The following is a 19,304-nucleotide window of genomic DNA, read 5'->3' as shown; positions in this document are numbered from 1 at the left end:
TCCTGTGAGGAGGGAGGGCCATGACTATACCACCACCTCAAACTGATAGTTCTTTAGGCTATATGCAGTTACAGCAGCAAGTACTGGCTCTGATAACAGCTGATTTTCTCAGTGAGGAAAAGAGTATTGTAAAGGCACATATCTGCTTTACTGAAGGCAGCTGCTATTTTGTGCGATGAGCTAGACACTGAACATTTCTTCTATGAAGGTTAATTCATTCAATCTAAGCAAGAGACTTTGTGAAGTAAGTACAATGCTGAAGCGGGAAGATCCTAGTGACTGTTCCACTTTTAGGGTGTGTTAACATGTATGCTGCAGATGCAAGAAAAAAATACTCTTAGAGATTAAAGAAACTCTGTCAGCAGGTTTATGCTGTCCTATCTCAGGGTAGCATAAACTGGTGACAGAGAAGCTGAGCAGAACGATGTATCACTTTCATTGTTCTGTGCAGCTGACTCTGAGATATCCTCCTGAATAAAATGGACAATAAGTAGTCCTCTCTATTATGTGCATGAGCCCAGTAGTCCTGGATATTCATGAGAAGCATAAAACTCTTCCCACCAGCTGCTGATTGGCAGTTATCTATCCATGCTATGTATAGGCAGTCACCTGTCAATCAGCAGCTTAAGGGTGTGGGGGGTGGCAAGAATCCTATATCTTCTGGATATCAGGAGAACGGCTGAACACAATGATGTAAGAAATACACAGCTGTTCAGCATTTCTGTCACTAGTTTATGCTGCCCTCATTTAAGGTGGAATAAACCTAGTGACATACTGCATGTGGAGATGAGCGTGGCTCGGCATTTGAATACTGTAGGCTACATCCAGCTTCCCCAGGTAATCAAGTGCTAAGCGGTCCAACTTCAGCATGCTCTAATCATGCTTCTAAGTTTAAATATTCTCTTTATTCATATTTTAATGATTGGATACAGCATAAAATCCACAATGAAATTCTTAACGTTAAATTCACAGCACGGGGTGCATTGAATATACACTGGGGATTCTACCTACATATTGCCTTGTGTGAACATACCCTTGCAATTACTGGGGATTATTCCGATCTGTAACCTCTGGTTCTGCTGTAATTTGTATGAAGTCATAGGGAGGGTTGTGGAATGCTATAAGACAGGGATGGGGAACCTTTGGCCCTCCAGCTGTTGCAAAACTACAATTCCCATAATACCTGTGTAGTGTCCCAGTATAGGTGGTCAACTAAGTGTTATTTCACCTGGGTAAATAGAAAAGGGAGGTTAGTTCCTATAGGGAGGTCTTTTGTCAGTAGAGATCTGGAGGAACTAAGACACAACCATTAGAGAGATTCTGATACTGACAGATCTGCTCCACTATGCAGTGCTTAATCCTCAGGAAGGGTAGCCGTCCTCTAAGGAAAGCCTTGCCGACATCTGGGACCCATCTCCTGTGTTCTGAGGGCAGTTACCACAGCCAGGAACTGACCCCCAGTAGGACAAATAGTGAGGAACTGATGTATCCTATCGACAGCGCATGGCTCTTCTGGGAAGCCTCAAAAAGTATGCTTCACCAAGTTGTAAAGGTCTGCAGCTCATACTACCCAACCTGGCACTCGTTCAACTGGTTAGGTCAGAAGGCGGTCAGATATATATCTAAATGTGAGTATTCTTCAACTTATGCTTTTCCTAAACTCTGTCCTGGCAGAGTATAATAGCTACCTGTACAAGACCCCCAAGACAATCCCTACACTTCTTACAAGTTATTTCTACTCCTTTCACCTGTTCTCTGCTTTCTGTCACCTGCTCTCAGAAGTTGTCACCAGCGTTATGGTTCCTAACCTGTATTGCACTGAAGATTATAAGTAAACTGTCATCCTGGTTAAGTGCTGGACTCCTATTTTTGGGTTGCTGAACCTACACAGCACCTACACCTTACACTTGGGCTGCCCTCTTTTTTAAGCGCAGTGCCCGTGTGTCCGGGGGTGGGTACTAACACCACTTCTGCCCACCATGACAAGTGCCCAAGTGAACCCTAGTGCACCTTGCTGTACCACCACCTCATAGCTACCCTGGGCCACGGCACCTGGACAACCAAAGCTTTAGCTTTGGCTGTCCAGGCATGATGGGAATTGTAGTTTTGCAACAGCAGGAGGATGGAAGGTTCCACATGTCTGCTATACGAGGTCCAGATAAATTGATGATTTATATTAACTATAACCAAGTCCATTGTAGAGTGAATTATATGACAACACATGGTTATGAAGACTAGATAGTCCGATTAGTAACATCACAGAAGCTGCTGTGGGTAGAGGGGTAGATGGAGAAACTATTAGTAGATGGTTTCGCTGCATCTTTTCAGCTCACTAATAGACCTGACTTGAAAGCGGATTATATAACATTTTTGTAGATGCTAAAAGCTGGGGCTGGAAAAATTCACCATCTCAGCTATATCTTTGATCATAGTACTAGCAACAGAGATTTATTTGGAGCGATTAAATCCTATGTGGGTTGCACTGAGGGGGATGAAAGTTTCATTAATGTTTTCATTGTGGCTAAAACTTTCTTCGTATTGCTGCGTGTTAGGTATCAGATATATTGGCATGCATTTGTAGATCTTGTAAATATATAGTTAAAAGCTGAAACATAGTCAAAATAAAATCATGAAAAACCACAGACTGGCAGACCATTCTGAACTGATGTGTGGGCGTTTCACAGAGGGAGCCAAGCATGGCAGGGCGGGGAGGGAAAGCCTAACACTAGGGCTTTGAAGGTATCACGGCTGAAAAGTTACATTCTTGTTGGGACAAAGGGAAGATCCAGTTCATGAACATGTATATAGACACCTGTATTTAGAACCATGAATGAAGAAAGAACCTGACCCTAAGTAATTAACTATTATTCTCTATGTATCTGTCATTTTAATCTATTGACTATTTCTTTATTTTCTGTTCGTTCACTACAATGGGGTAGATTTCCACCCATGGTAAGACAACACAGTCTTTATACTTAAAGGGTAACTTCACTAAGACATTGAGTTTCTGCCAGCAGTATTAACCTGTGGTGACAACCAAGTACCACTTTGTCCCTTTGCTTTAATGGGCTGTTCCAGTGTGCTTGTCTATTACATTACAGTGTGGTCACTAAAACTGGATGTAATTGACAACCAGAGAAGAAAGAAGTGTCAGTACATTTAGATTCTAAAATGCACAGTCAGTATGTAGAAAAATAGTAGTACAGTGGTACTTCGGTTAACTTGGAATGCAAGTGTTTTTCAAGAAGAGCTCATAGTTTTTCAAAATTTTAACTTGGTTTAAGAGCATTGCTTCGGTTTGAGAGCTCCCTGTACTGGGTGGGAGGGGGAGTGGGGCATGGTCTGCATAGCAGGGTCTACAGCACTGTACTCTGACCAAGGGAGTCTCCCTCACCTTCCAAATCATATCAGATCCACTTCAGGCTGGGGCTTGCATCAGGGGACAGGACTGTGGAGGTAATTTCTTCATAGCTGTAACCCATCTCTCTCCAGACAGAGAGTGCTGCATGTATGTGCCCACATCTATCCTGCTCATTCCTTCATGCTCCCTGCAGTCTCTTTCAACCCTTGTGTTTCACATCGTCCCCATTTCTGCTATAATGTGCCTGCACTTACACTCAGCTATACACACTGCTGCTATAATGTGCCTGCACTTACACTCAGCCATTAACACTGCTGTATAAAAAAGTTTCTGTCACTGTCCTCCTGCACAGCTCTGTGATTCTCTCTTCCTGATTGGTCCATGCTGAACACACACACCCCTTCCCCATTGCTGTCATGTGACCACACAGACCTCTGACAGCAGCCCTGCTTCTCAGGTTTATGCACTTACTATTATACTCCACATACTGATTGCTATTCTGTAGAGTATCATATAATATCACATATTCAGCATTTCTAAATGTTTGTTTCATTTGTTTAACATGCTATTCAGAATTTTAAAAAAAATCATTTGGGGGGGGGGGGGGGGGGTTGGAATTAATTGTCTGCATTTCAATAATTTCTTATGGGTAAATTTGCTTTAGTTTAAGAGTGGATTTGGATTACAGGCATGGTCCCGAAACAAATTATGCTCGTAATCCAAGACACCACTGTGTATTGTTATTGAAAAAAAGTGAAATTAGACTGTAAATAATTTGCAACTGTAATGTACAGTATGACAATATCTAGGATTAGGTATTCCGTGTTATAAGGGTAGTACCTATTCATTTAGTGGAAGAGTTTTATCATTGTTAACATCATTTCAAGCGTTGTCAGTGCAGCATAGACCCCTTTACTTTAGAGGTAAACTACCTTAAACAAACAAACCAGTGGCGATGTGTCCAATCTCCTCCAACAACTAGTTCCCTGTATGGTAACTGAGTTTTAATTGCTGTGGATGTATTCTTGGGGGCTTTCTTGGATTATAAGCTTTAGTGGAAGCCTAAACCTATGCAATAAGTGTATTTACGTGTGCATTGTTAGTGCATTGCAATCTATAAAATTTAATATACAGATCCTATGTTTTGAAGGCCTGTTGGCTGACTGCAGCCTTCTTTAGACTGGGTCTTGCAGTCTCTAGTTGGTAGAAGTCGGGCCCCTACAGTCGTCTACAACTCTTGCCGCCGTATGATCAGTGCATTTCTGAAATGAAACATATTTGCTAATGCAAGTATTACTAGCAAACTTTCTTTAAGTGCATCCTTATCCCTTCTGCCAGATTATCAATTCTCCAAAGAGACACCAGTTAATTCAATTAAACATTCTACAATCTAATTAGTCCGGATTTTGTAAGGATTGTGTTATTTTACTTAATGTATTGTCACTTTGGGAAATATAGTAAATTAATCTACTACATTGCATTGCTTGATGGTGTTTAGTTTTATTTTTTCTTTACTAAGCAAATATCTAATTGACAATAGGATGCCCAAATTGCGGCTGTTGTGTAGAGCTGGTTTGTAGTCAGTTCTGTTTATAGACAGGTGGCAGAGAAGAATCAGACTCCATGCTTTCAGGGCCAGCTCAACTATTTTAATAGGATACTTCATATATGGATCCTAGCAACATTTTTTGCTTACTCAGCATTATGATCTGTCATACTCTTCTAGTACCCCACAGGAAAAAGGAGAACCCATGGGCACAGCTTTGGGACATAGAGCACCACTTTGTGCCAGTTGTGTGTTATGTGGATGCAATACTCTACAATACAATACTCTACAATACTCTACTATTAAAAAATGTTACAGTACATGTTATTATATGGCATTATAGTATAGGAACATAGTCGTTTTACATAGAAATTAGAGATGAGCGATCCATTTTTGCTGATCCACAAAAACGAATGCAAAACTGTCAATAAAGGCGGTCAATAAAATAGCGGTTAATAAAAGGCCACAGGGTGGAGTCAGTTTGCTAGACAATGCTTCAGACAGACAACACACAGATGGGGCATCAGTGTGTCATCTGTTAAAAACTGACCCATTGACTTCTACTGGTACTGTAGATTTATACAGACTGTATAAGTGTAGGTCCTACTTTTTTTCTGAACAGATTAGTGGTCAAAGCAGATCCATGATCAAAACGGATGTCTGGATGACCACATTGAAATCAATGGGTCCTTTTTTTTGTCAGGGAATCAGGATCCTGATTGACAGACAGAAAAAAAAGCTCATGTGTGGACGAGGAAGGCCTTAGTACTGCTGCTGCTCTAAGCATTCAATAGATGTGGCTTCAGATACAAATAGGAAGAACGGTTACAAGATGTCATCAGGTTCATCTCATCATTTGAACCCTGAAAGTACTGTACCTTGTTCAACTTGTCATACACTTTCTGAACTGTGTGCTGCGATTTTGTTGAGACAGGTTCATTTCTCTGCAATGTTTTCCCTCATTACACAAAGAACATTAGCTCCTTGTTCACAGATGGTGAGGCTGTGCGCAGTTTAAAACTAAACCTTCCGCTCCCAGAAATGCCTGGAGTGCATTGGCAGACTAAGATTTTAAGTCTTCCATGAAAAGGAGACCTGGCGGTAGCTCTCCGCTGCAGAGTTCCTTTAGAATAGACCAAAAACTCTACCTAACCAATGAAGATTGTTAAACTTTTATGCAAATGTTATAACATTAGGTTAGCTTTAATACCAGACCCCAGAAATAACAGTATGTTCTTGCTTTTTGTCTAGAAGCTGAAAAGGTTTGATGGTAGAAAACATTGATTATATTGTCTCCAAAGTTACATACTAACATACACCAGTGTAAAACAACCATAAAAGACTTCGGAAGAGAAGGGATTAGGGTTAGTGATTTCTGACAGCCTTAAAATAAGTCACGAGTGCAGCAAGGTAGAAGGGAAAGCAAATTGTATGCTGGGCTGTATAGCTAGAGGTATAGCAAGAGAGAGGTTGTGATCCTGCTGTGTAGAGCTCTAGTGAGATCACATCTGGAATACTGTGTCCAGTTGTGGAGACCTCACCTACATAAAGATATTGATTAAATAAAATGGATCCAGAGATGGGCTACAAAAATGGTAGACGGTGTCAGTCATAAAACATAAAGACTTCAGGATCTACATTTAGGCTGTGTTCACACTACGTAAAACTACGGCCATAGTTCTCGCCGCAGAACTACGGCCGTAGTTTTGCGGGGTGGAACATAACCTTACTTTCAATGGGATCCCGGCCGGAGCGTACACACATCGTATACGCTCCGGCCGGGATCTATGCGGCGCCGCAAATAACTGACAGGCCAGTTTTCTGCGACCGGAATTCAGTGAATTCCGTCCGCAGAAAGACCTGTCAGTTCACACAGTGAAGCGAGCGGCTCCGGCCGCTTGCTTCACTGTGTGCTTTGGCAAGCTCTGATGCGGGCGCACGCTGGGGTCACAGAACGGCCGGTCTCTTACGTAGTGTGAACATAGCCTAAGTCTGGAGGGAAGAAGGGAAAGGGAAACATCATTAAACGTTTAAATATGTTATGGGACTAAATAAGGTTAAGGCTGCGTTCACGCGTAACGGATCCGCAGCGGGTTTCTCACTGCAGATCCCTGCCCAGTACACCCTATGGGCACATCCCGCTGTATGTCCACAGCCTGCCCCGTTAACCCCCCGACTGTTGGAGCGTATACTTCACCTGGTCCCCGCTCCGGCTTGGTTCGGGGCTCACGGTGTCTTCACGTCCCGCTCAGCCAATCAGTGCACTGCGGTTGGGCAGCGCACTGATCGGCCAAGCGGGACGTGCCGGGAACCCCTGAAGCAAGCTGGAGCAGGGACCAGGTGAAGTATACGCTCCAGCGGGCGCGGAGTTAACGGGGCAGGCTGCTGACAAACTCCTAGCGGGATGTGCATCCTGCTGCGAGTTTGTCTGCCCATAGGGTGTACTGGGCAGGGAACCGCAGAGGGTCTCGTTGCGAATTCGCAGCGGAAAAAAACCCGCTGTGGATCGGTTACGTGTGAACGCAGCCTAAAGAGGAAAGTATTTTTAATTAAAAAAAAATGTACACAAAAACAATCGGACATAATTTGTTGTTAGTTGGGGTAAAGGTCAGAAACAACGCAAGAAAATATTACTGAAAGAATAGTAGATGTTTGGAACAAACTTTCAGCAGATGTGGTTGGTGAATCTACAATAACAGAATTTAAACTTGCCTGGGATAAACATATATCTATCCGTGTCCTAATTGTTATTACTACTTTTCTGGAAGATGTTCTTCTAATATCTCTTGATCACAATAAAAATTTGTTTGAAAAAAACCCCCCAAAAAAACATATATCTATCCTAAGGTAAAAAGAAAGCAATTACTAAAAGGGCAGACTAGATGGATGAAGTGAAGTCTTTTTCTGCCGACAATTTTCTATCTTCCTATATATATATATATATATATATATATATATATATATATATATATATATATATATATATAGTCATTGTAAAGCATTGTAAAAGCTATAGACAAATTTTTTATACTTGTTTGGCACTATAGTACAAAAACACTTTCTTCATAGGTCTTTATTTATTTATTTTTTTAAATTGTGTTCTAGGCATTCTGTTATCAGTAAAGTACACCAGAGAAGCAATTCTCCAGGGGCCTTCTTATTAGCATTTCTTTCCTCTTCTGACACGACTTCTAAGCTCATTTATGACCAGATCAAAGGCCAATTTGATCTGGTCATAAATCAGTTTAGTAGTTCTGTCAGGAGAGGAGTCTCATTTGTTCTTAAATTTAAGTTCATCAAACATTCTTGTAATGTTGTAGCTCAGAGAGAGTACACGGTTTGCAAGGGAGGAGGCCTGTAGGATTGCTGAAGTTTGTAGTCCTCACGGTTATTGGCTCACGGTAGCTTAAGGGCTTTCACATAGGGAATTCCTTACACTCCTAGACCTGGCACTGGTGACAAAGGGGTTGTACTTTAAATGGTGGTGGTACTTCCCCCCCCCTTTAAAGTCATGCCTCATGTAGTGTCATGGCTGACAGCATTTGGGGGGCCTTTGGTGGTTTTTAAGCAATGATTAGTCCAGACACTGGCGTAAGATTAACTCAAGGTTTCTTTTGCTCAATGGTGTAGCAGTATTATCCACATACAGCAGTAGGCACATTTCTTGAACTTGAAATAAGTAAGCTTATGGCTGAAGCAGGGTAACCCATTGTGTTATTGTCTCTAGGATACCTAGAGCTGGTGCCCTTTACTGTAGCACTTATCCCTTTTCTTTCTTCCTTGTGCAGGAGGTTACTGAGTCAAAGTATAGCACAGAGAAGGAGAAACACTACACTTTTGCCTATAGTGTTGCTCTTACCATTAGTAGGGTGCACAACTGAATACTCCTTACTACTCCCAACCTACCCACAGAACAGAACTAGTTAGGGAAAGGTGGATGGAATATTTTAACAGAAACAAGCATCACCTGCAGGCCGGCTCAAGATGCTTATAGGAGCTGTCGATGTCTTAGCTGTCCTTAGCTATTCTCCTTTCGAAAAACCCTCTCCTGTCACATAGAGAGGCTGACTTGCACACCTCTCAGCAGAGAGGCAGCTCTAACATGTTCTCTCACTAAGAGAGGCTAATTTCCCAAATTTATAATTATGTGTTGTGATTGGTTGCTATGGACAGTTTGTACTATTTTCTATATAACACCCTTACACAAATCTGGGCCCATTTCTCTAAAAGGTTGTTTTCCTCTTAGCGGAGAGACTGAACCAAACAAACCCCTTCCTTTACTCCTAGCAGTGTGTATGTAAGGCTGGGTTCACACTGTGTTTTTTTGGCTAAAAAAAGGAATCAAAAGGCATCCTTTTTTTTAGCGAACACAAAAATGTGGTCGACCACATTTTTGTGTATGTAAAAAAAAACGGATGCTTTTTGATCCCCTTTTAGATCAATTTTTTTTTATAATGGAAGTGAATGGAAAAATGTATCAAAACGGATGTACGAAAATACATCTTTTTTTCATAAATTGTTTGCAAAAAGTGAATAAAAAAGCCTTGAAAAACACAGTATTCCCTGCAATACCTGATACAATACAATTATATTACTATGAACTAAATAAACAATTATAAATCATTATTATATAGTGCAGACCGGTTTAAAACAGCATAAATATAAAAAAGTACACAGGTATCAAGGTATTGATCAAACAATATGCAACCACAGGCCCTGCAGGCACATTGTATTTTGAAAAAGCCAACTATTCCTATAACCCATTTAGATGGTGGTGGCTATATAACAGCTTTGAAAGTACAGTAGTTGCTCTTAGTTGCCATTTAATGGGCTTTTAGCAGCATGCCACATATGTTTTTATGAAGAGGCGTCCATCTCTCCCTTAGTAGATATACATTTTTCTTATTGAAGACTGTTTCTTATTTTTTTCATAAATCCATTATGCTATTACTCACATGTAACATCCTTCTAAGAAAGAAGGAAAGTGTTTGAAAGTGAATGTTAGATCATACTTAGTACTGGCTGTTCAGGTGCTTCAATGATTTTGTCTAAGCCCTGTATATCACTACTCTAAGCAAACAAGCTAAAATTATAAATTACCCACAAAGTAATCCTTGCTGATTCTCTGCTCCACTTCAGCACACTCCTACAACTTCATCTCTGAGCACAGCTTGAATTTAGTTTCTGAGAATTGTTTTCACAATACAGGGAATTGGAAACAAGACATCAGGAACCTAAACAGTGACTAAAGGCTGCATTGATATTTCAAACATAGGAAATGATACAATATACAATAGCTACCAATCCACATGGACATAATCAGTAGATATGTCCATAAACCACAAAATAAAGACACATCAGGCCACACACATATCCGCCTAACATTACCCAGATATGCGCCTGCTCGTTTTGTTCCCATAGGGGGCAAAGAAAAATCTTATAAATTATAAATTGTAAAGAAATCATACTGTGACCTGTAAGTCATATATAGTGTGTAATATGCACTATATAAATAGATTGATTCTACATTATTGCATACAGTAAAGTTGTCAGTGTTAGGACTAGGCGTAGACTTACAGCTCTGAATCATTGGTGAAAAGCAAGTTTTGAAGAATTGCTTCAATTTCTGTTATCTGGTTGTATTATTCACAGCTCTGACTAATCCCTGGAGCCAGTTAGCCAGTATACTTTCCATAAGTGATGCAGCTCCCCAAATTTTGGGGGTTTTCTGCTAAATGTCTACAGGAACTCATAAAAAGAACTTGCCATCTCATTCATGCTATTGTAGCCCCAAGTCATTGGGCCAGTCTTCGGTTGCTTCTTCTAGCTTCACCAGCCTTGATTGATGGATCTCTCCCCGCTTACGGATAGGAGGAGATCTATCTATCAGGATCAGTGGGGCAGGCAAAAGCCATTGGGGACTGCTCTGGTGACTCCTAGTTCAGGCAGCACGACAGGTTCCCCTTAGTGTCTGGTCTAACTGGCTCCTAAAGTTTTTGGAAAAACTGTATGTTTAACCCTGTAGATGTATATTGGACTAGACAACACTGGACAACATAGTGTTAGCCATTGTGGTTTAGTAACTATCCAGCAGTGTCTCATCTCAAAGGTTAAGAGTGATCCATAGGTCAGATGGCTCCTTTCCGGCCCATGGCTTATAAGTACTGATCAGTAATGTTGAAGGCTGCTAAGAATTGATGGTACAGGCTTTACATAGTTGACCAACAGCATCTATTGCAGCCTAGTCCAGTGGAATATAGAAGCCTTTGTCTTATGACTCTGTATTGGAAGAGAAGGCACCACGACGCCCTACTCCCGAGACGTGACTGGCTTGATGCAATTAAAATGCCTGTCAGGTAGTTGATGCTGGAACCTTGTGACAAGCGGTTCTATATAGACACCAGGGCAGCCTCGCAGAGAAAGTGAGCGATGACGTGTCTCTAGTCTGCTCTTCCTTCTAGAACATTCCACATCTAGTGGCGAACTCCTTGGTATTCCTTTATTTCTGTCATCATTCTATCCACTCTGCATTAACCTTTTGTTCCCTAGCTGCTATTTTTTTTCCAATCCAGCCACCTTATTTTTTATTTCATTTTTGATTCTTTGTTTCCATCATCTTCCCCTTCCATCTTAACACCTGCTCATTTACCCATCATTCACCCCTTTCTCCCTCTTGTTCTTACGTCTCTCCTCCCCTCCACCGATACGTTTTTTTTTTCCTCCTCTCTTTTCTCCACAGTTTCTCCTTTCTCCCCAACCCCCTCCTCTTTTCCGCCCTCCCTCACCCCCTCTCTTCAGTACCACTGCAGGCTTCGTAGAGACAGGCTGGTGGCTCACACAGTCGTAGGCAGAGAGCTGGTGGAGAAGAAGGGAGGGAGTGAATAAAGTGTATCACTGCCTCTGGATTTCACATGAGGCTATTAACCAGTTCTGCCAGCACCTTCTTCCTAAGCATCAGCTGAATTAAAACAAAGAGCATTATGCTGCACTGCCAGGGAACAGAAGGTGTGTTAAATCCACATCGGGGCTATCTATCGAGCTCTGCTTAGCCCAGGGAGTGCATCTTTCCAGTGCTTTGTGCAAAAAAAAAAGAAAGAAAAAATCTAAATCTAATATCTTGCCCTCTTGTTCCCTTGTTTTATTTCTCCAGTTCCTGCCTGATCCATCCTTTTGTTCCTGCCTTTCAGTCCTGCTTCACCATCCGGATAAAGAGGTATTTAAACCAGCCATTCACTATCTTTGTAGCTTGCAAAATGCTATTGTTGTTGTGCACATAATAGGCAATCCATTCTACCACCTCTACGGTAACTTATTTCTGCCAGTATTTCCTATTAGCCACTTTGCAGCTTCAAGGCCCCTTAACTGCCTTGTAAAAATATAATGGCTCTTTATGCTATAACCGTATGAATTAACACGTTTAGCGTCCAGAGGGAAATACAGCAAGGAGCTGCTATGTCTTATTTAGCATCCTGCGTTGTCTTAACCCTTGGATTTTTTCGGTGTAACCCCTTTAACAGCAGGCTGCATCTGTGTGTTATCGGCAGTCATGGTGTTAACCGATACCGTATCCTATTGTCATTGACAGTTGCCCCGTCACCAGTGTTAGAGATTTTTTGTCTCATAGATTTTTTTTTCGCTGCATCATCCGTGTATTGCAGGACTAGTAAAGGTGCAGACAGATCTGGTTGCTGAATCAGCAGCTCGCGCTAGGCCGTTCGCTCCAAAGGACTGTGTGTATATGCACAATATGCACATTTCTCTGGACAATAAAGCACAATCGATATCGTATAAGATGATATATGTGTTTAATACTGTGTATAATATTAGTAATGGTTTGAATTTGCTGATCTGTACATCATTTCAAACTTGTACATTTTATTTCATGTGGAGGTTGTGTTGGATGCTAGGGCTTAAAAAATTGGGTATTCATGAAGTACCAGAACAGTAAACACTGTATGCATATGTTTTCATTTGTTTGCTACATACATTTAGATTCTATTGTCTATGGAATCTTACTCTCTCATAATTACTTTATAGTAATATTACTTGACATGATAAGTGCATGATATATAATGATGGTGATGTAGGTGTTCAATTTTAAAACATATCTGACAGCAGAATTAAAAAGAAAATGTTGTAGTGATTTGTATTAGATTTAGAAAATTAAAAAAAAACCTTAAAGGGTAACTCAATTTTTTTTATTTTTTAAATCAACTTCCATTACATATCAGCTACTGACTGTCCTACAGGAAGGGGTGTTTCTGTTTGAAATGAGGCTCTCTGCTGCCACCTCTGTCTGTGACAGGAACTGTCCAGAGCAGTACAAAATATCAATAGAAAAACCTTTCTTGCTTTGGACAGTTCCTGGCGCACATAGAGGTGGCAGCAGAGAGCACCATTTCAGATGGGAAAAAAACACTTCCAGGACATCAAGCAGCTGATAAGTACTGGAAGACTTGAAATTTTTAAACAAGTAATTTACAAATCTGTTTAACTTTCTGGTACCAGTTGATTTTAAGGAAATTTGGACTGTCTAAAAGCTAAAAAGATAAGTACTCCCGCTCATAGCGCCAGAACTTGCACCATTTTTTGTTTTCTTAATAAATCTGATGGAAACCTGCCGACCATGTCCACTTATTGATGACCACTCTCACTTTTCAGTATTGGTGGGTGGCTAGAAAAGTAGAAATGTTTTCCTTTGCACACATTTGTAACATTTCATAATTTGCTAGTTGTAACCTGCCTAATAAATGTGGGGCATAGGCAGGCATGCCACCTTCGTTGAATATGGCTGTTAATGTAATATTATATATTACAGTTATAAGCTGTTACCACTGAATCACATGTCATTGAGTGGTCCCTGGTAGCTTCTTCCCCTTTCTTGTAAAATTTATTGATAGATCTCCCCCTTTACCCAAACAGGGAGAGCTCTATTATGGCTGACTGGGCAGGTAGAAACCACAGGGGACCACCATAATAATTCATGGTTCAGGCACCATAACCAGGCAGCATTGAAGCGACTCTGTACCCACAATCTGACCTCCCCAAACTGCTTTTACCTTCAGATAGCTGCTTTTAATTCAAGATCTGTCCTGGGGTCCGTTCGGCAGGTGATGCAGTTATTGTCCTAAAAAACAACTTTTAAACTTGCAGCCCCGTGCTAAACTGGCGTGGCCTAGAGTGTCTATGCATTAGGCTGGGACAACCTCTCTGTCCCTCCTCCCCGCCCTCCTCATCATTAGCAATGCCCCAGGCAGGTATTCTCCTATTCATCAGCTGTGTGAACACTGCACATGGGCTAGATCGTTAAGGCACCTGTGCAGTGTTCACTGCAGAGGAATAGGAAAAATCCTGCCAGTGGCATTCCTAATGATGAAGAGGGTGGGGAGGAGGGACAGGGGGGTGGTGCAAGGTTAGGGAACAGATACTCTAGGCCACAACAGTTTGGCACGGGGCTGCAAGTTTAAAAGATGTTTTTTAGGACAATAACTGCATCACCTGCCGAAAGAACCCCAGGAGAGATCTTGGATTAAAAGCAGCTATCCGAAGGTACAAGTGGTTTGGGGGGGGGGGGAGGTTTGTGGGTACAGAGTCGCTTTAAAGTATTAGAAACACAATCATTTTGCCTTCTGTCCTATGGCCAATTTGTGCATGAAAAATTGACATCAGGGCATGCATATCATTTGACCAGACTGATGATGTGACTAAAGCATGGCTATTTCATGGGCAATCAAGGTTGTCAAGCATATGGCAGTCCATTACAGTAGATAGCCATTTAATGGATGATCATGCTATAACAGTTTAATGCCAGTCACGTTAAACAAAGTGCCATTGTTGAGCGACATGTAGCTCACCGGCAGCAAAACATAACATTTGAAGACTTTTTCATAGCCATGCAACTACTCATAGAATAATTGTACTTACTGTATTAAAAATGGTCCATCATTCTGTCATCAGGTTGGTTGAGTTTAGCTAGTAAAGTACATGATTAATGTTGACCAAATTTGCCAATATTGGCAGAATCTGGATTTCACCATGCCCATTTCCTTTGTTCTCAGGGGAATGGGCATGGTGAAAAATCAGGAAAGATGATTGATGATTGTCAGGAAAGATGATTGTCAGCCAAATGGAAGAAATGTGGCACTAAAGCACAATTCATACAGCAGTACAGATTTATTTGTAAGTCATAGGTGAACAAAAGTCCAGTAATCCTAAAATAAAGGAAGTACTTGTATCAATCATTGCCATGCATGAAGATGTTTTTGGAGGTTCTTAGATCTAGAGATGTATTACAAAGCAGGAAAACATGTTTCTGTACCACTTTGCAATAGTCCTATTGATATGTTTTTATTTTATGGAAAACAATAGATTATGTTTAACTTCATAGTACAATTAGATCTGATAACATTAGGTAGTGTCCCTTAAAGGGGCTGACCACCTTTAGCATTATTGTTTTTTTTTTCAAAGCACTGCAGTATGTATAACAGATCACTTACAAATAGAGACAGCATTCTCTGTGGGCCCATTCACTCTAATGGTTCACTCTGCCCCCACTTGGTGTCAATCCCTGTATGCAGCCAGAAGGTTCATCTGTCGTCCATACATTGCCCCGTATGGAGGAGCACATTGCAGTACTCCATACATTGCCTCACCACCATGTCTGCACCCCTTCAGTATGGTGTACTGCTCCAAAGGATGTGTATAGCCATGTGCTCCTCTAAAGGCAGCCATGAACAGTTAGAGAAGCTGTCCACCAGCATGCAGGGACAGGCCTCGAGTGGAATTGAAGATATATCACAGGGGTACTCAACAACTTTTAGTGAAGGTCCACTTACCGGGGTCTTTTGTCAGGTGAAGGTCCGAGCTGAACATCAGTAGTAAATGTGTTTTGTTACTTTTCACAAACGTTGTTGAACTATTTACATACAGAATTGATGCTTATTAGTGGGACAACTGGCATTTTTTTTCTCTCTCACTGGCCCTTTCAAATTAGGTACAAATGGGGTGACTACCCCCAGTAGTATATAGCCCCCTTGTTGCTCCCCCAGTAGTATATATCCGCCCTGTGCACTCTCCCCCAGTAGTATATAGATCCCCTGTGCGCTCTTCCCCAGTAGTATATAGCCGCCCTGTGCGCTCTCCCCCAGTAGTGTATAGCCCCCTGTGTGCTCTCATCCAGTAGTATATAGCCACCCTGTGTGCTCTCCCCCAGCAGTATATAGCCCCCCTGTGCGCTCTCCCCCAGTAGTATATAGCTCCCTTGTGCGCTCTCCCCCAGTAGTATATAGCCCCTCTATGCGCTCTCCCCCTGTTGTATATAGCCCCCTGTGCGCTTTCTCCCTGTTGTATATAGCCGCCCTGTGCGCTCTCCCCAAGTAGTATATAGATCCCCTGTGCCCTCTCCCCCAGTAGTATATAGCCACCCTGTGCGCTCTCCCCCAGCAGTATATAGCCGCCCTGTGCGCTCTCCCCCAGCAGTATATAGTCCCCCTGTGCGCACTCCCCCAGTAGTATATAGCCCCCCTGTGCGCTCTCCCCCAGTAGTATATAGCCCCCCTGTGAGCTCCCCCCTGTAGTATATAGCTCCCCCAGTAGTAAATAGCCCCCCTGTGCACTCTCCCCCAGTAGTATATAGCCCCCCTGTTGCTCCCCCAGTAGTATATAGACCCCCATACAGACCCCCTGTGTGCTCTCCCCCTCCCATAAAGCCCCCTGTGCTCTCCCCTCCCACATATAGCCTAAAAAAAACAAACGCTCACATGAGGTCCGGCGTTTCCTCTTCTCTTTCCTCTTGTGGCCGCACTGCAGCAGTCACTAGAGGCCACTCTCCCCTTGTCCTGGAATCGGCGGTCGAGTGACATCACTCGAGTGCCGAAACCAGGGGCAGAGAGCGGCCTATTGTGATCGCTGCGATCACAAGAGTGACTGACAGGGAGGAAGCCAATGGCTTGTTACGAGCGCTCATAGTTACTGTGCAGAGCGTAGCTAGCAGCAGGGGTCCGGACAGCTGGCCTCCGCGGTCTGAGATAGGACCGTGGTCCACCAGTTGAGGACCCCTGATATATCATCACAGTGAAGCCTCCTTGTATTGGTAAGTATTAGCAGTGCTTTACAAAATAATGTTAAAAATGGCCAACCCCTCTAAGAGAAATAACTATTGAAAAACACACTACATGAGTTTTATGTACTCTAAGCTTTTTGAAGGTTTTCCTCTAAGAACAGAGTGCATAACTCAAATATGAAAAGTTGTTCAAGCTGAAGAATGTGTATGCCCAGCCTCTCATACTAATATAATAGCTGCTAGGCAAACACGATTAGAGAGGAGCACCTCACACCTGAAATATACTCAGGTTTGTCCAAATCCGAGTGTGCAGCATTTGATTTCTGGTGGCTGCAGAGGTTGGCTGCCAAGAAAACATGGAAAGCCCATAGCCCATAGGCTGTATCTATGTTTTCCAGGATCCAGCCTCTTCAGCCACCTGTAATCAAATGCCGCACGCTCAAGTTTGCTTGTGTCTAATATTGATATGAGTGTCTTTTAAACAAGATGGACATCTTCTAAACTTTGTCCAGTATAAAAGTACTGAGTTGGATTTATCTTTGGGTCAACAAAACAAGTTCTGTAGATGTCCTCTAAATCCAATACTGCAGAACTGAATCATCTGTCGTCATTTACATCAGGTTTCTTTAGTCTGCAGTTAGCACCTCTTAGTGGTAATTTTAACACTACCACAAGTGTCTCGGTGAATATATTCACTGTCGAAAGAAAGCAGACGACAAGTGTTAATTATATCCAACACTAGCAGTCAGTAAGAATGAACTAGCACTGGATTTCTGTCCTCCATGTACAAATGCTCATCTAGAAAGAATTTGTATTGTCTATTATTTTAACATAGTAACATAGTTGATAAGGTTGAAAAAAAGGACACAAGTCCATCAAATCCAACCTATAATCCTAAAGTGTTGATCCAGAGGAAGCCAAACCCCTTTGATGCCATTGCCAACTGTGTCGTATTTGGGGGAATCAGTCATTCTGTCACTTTATACTAGTCTCTCTTGTCTAGTCTTATTTGTTCCAGTGCCTTATATAATGGAAAGGAACTACTATAAAACCTCCATGTATAAGGCATTTTTTTTTTGTTGGCATAAAAATGCTCATTGGTTGGCGGCACATCTTCCCAGCTAAATGGGAGCAAAAGATTACACGAACACTCACTCCTCCTCCGTGCAGAATGCATCGGCCTGTGTGGGGGTTACCTGTTGTATTTTTTGCCACAACTAGGAGTGTCTTCAAAACACAAAAAAGGAAGTTGATCGTTTTTCTCCATTCCTGGTTTTGCTAAAAATACTGACCAAAATGCAAAGTGTAAACCCAGCCTAAGGGCCCTATTCCACAGTAACGATAATCGGCTGGATCAGCCCCATTTGGCCCGATTCGGCCGATTATCGTTCGGTGAAATAGAGAGAACAATCAGTCGATGATCGTGTCATCGGCTGATCGTTCATTTAGGGCCAGACCTAAAATCATCGTTCCCCCACCGCGCATCGCTACGGTTGACTAGCGGTGCGCGGCGGGCGACCGATGATTTGACAGGCTGCAGCATCATACATTACCTGTCAGGTCTCCACGCTGTCTTCATCCCCGGGTCCCGCGCACTCTATCTTCAGAATGGCCCGTCAGCTGATGGAGCGCTCAGCCAATCACAGGCCGGGACTGCCGCGGTCTGTGATTGGCTGAGTTTGGCCGGTCAGCTGACCGGCCATTCTGAAGATAAAGCGTGCGGGACCCGGGGATGAAGACAGCGCGGAGAAGAAGACCTGACAGGTAATGTATGATGCTGCAAGGGCTGCAAGGACATCGGTAACAATGTCCTTGCAGCCCTCGCTCAACGATCATCGGCCCGTGGAATAGGCCCAGTAAACGAGCGGCGATCTAGCAGATCGCCGTTCGTTTACATCGTTGATCGTGCCCTCCTTGGCCCATAGAATAGGACCCTTATGCTCTGTAAACAGGAGCAGAATGACAAAGATTTAATTTCACAAAGCTTTCTTATTGTCTAGTATACACCCGTGTATCCTGACTTCTTTCACTGAGAACAGTTGTACACCTGACACAGAGGCAGATGACACAGCTGCTGCGGGGCCCATGCAGGAGGCTGTATTGTTCATCACACCTATTTTTCACTGTCTCTCACTTTTCACCATTGCGTCTCTTACACATCCCTATCCTCTTGTACTTGTTCTTCCTTTGTGTCGTATAACTCCCTGTTCTCAATTGTCGTCTTTTATTTTGCTTTTTTTGCTTCCTCTTTTCTTGATCTTATTTGTGGCCTCAGCTACTTGCTATGGTTTTTCTTTCACATTCCTTTGTTTTTATCATATGATAGCTTATTGATG

At 42.4% G+C, this 19,304-nt stretch overlaps 1 protein-coding gene across 14 annotated transcripts in view; it reads left to right on the top strand.

Annotated features, from left to right (window-relative positions):
- MAP2 (microtubule associated protein 2) overlaps positions 1–19,304 on the top strand; it is a 176,007-nt gene that overhangs the window by 56,694 nt on the left and 100,009 nt on the right. For all 14 annotated transcript variants that reach the window (XM_069983246.1, XM_069983252.1, XM_069983251.1 and 11 more), the window contains one exon: positions 12,058–12,120. The gene's annotated coding sequence lies outside the window, so the exon portion shown is untranslated. The remainder of the gene's footprint in view (positions 1–12,057; positions 12,121–19,304) is intronic.

The sequence above is a fragment of the Dendropsophus ebraccatus genome, chromosome 9, assembly GCF_027789765.1.
Source record: "Dendropsophus ebraccatus isolate aDenEbr1 chromosome 9, aDenEbr1.pat, whole genome shotgun sequence".
Taxonomy (NCBI): domain Eukaryota; kingdom Metazoa; phylum Chordata; class Amphibia; order Anura; family Hylidae; genus Dendropsophus; species Dendropsophus ebraccatus.
This window is presented reverse-complemented; position numbering and strand designations above follow the sequence as displayed.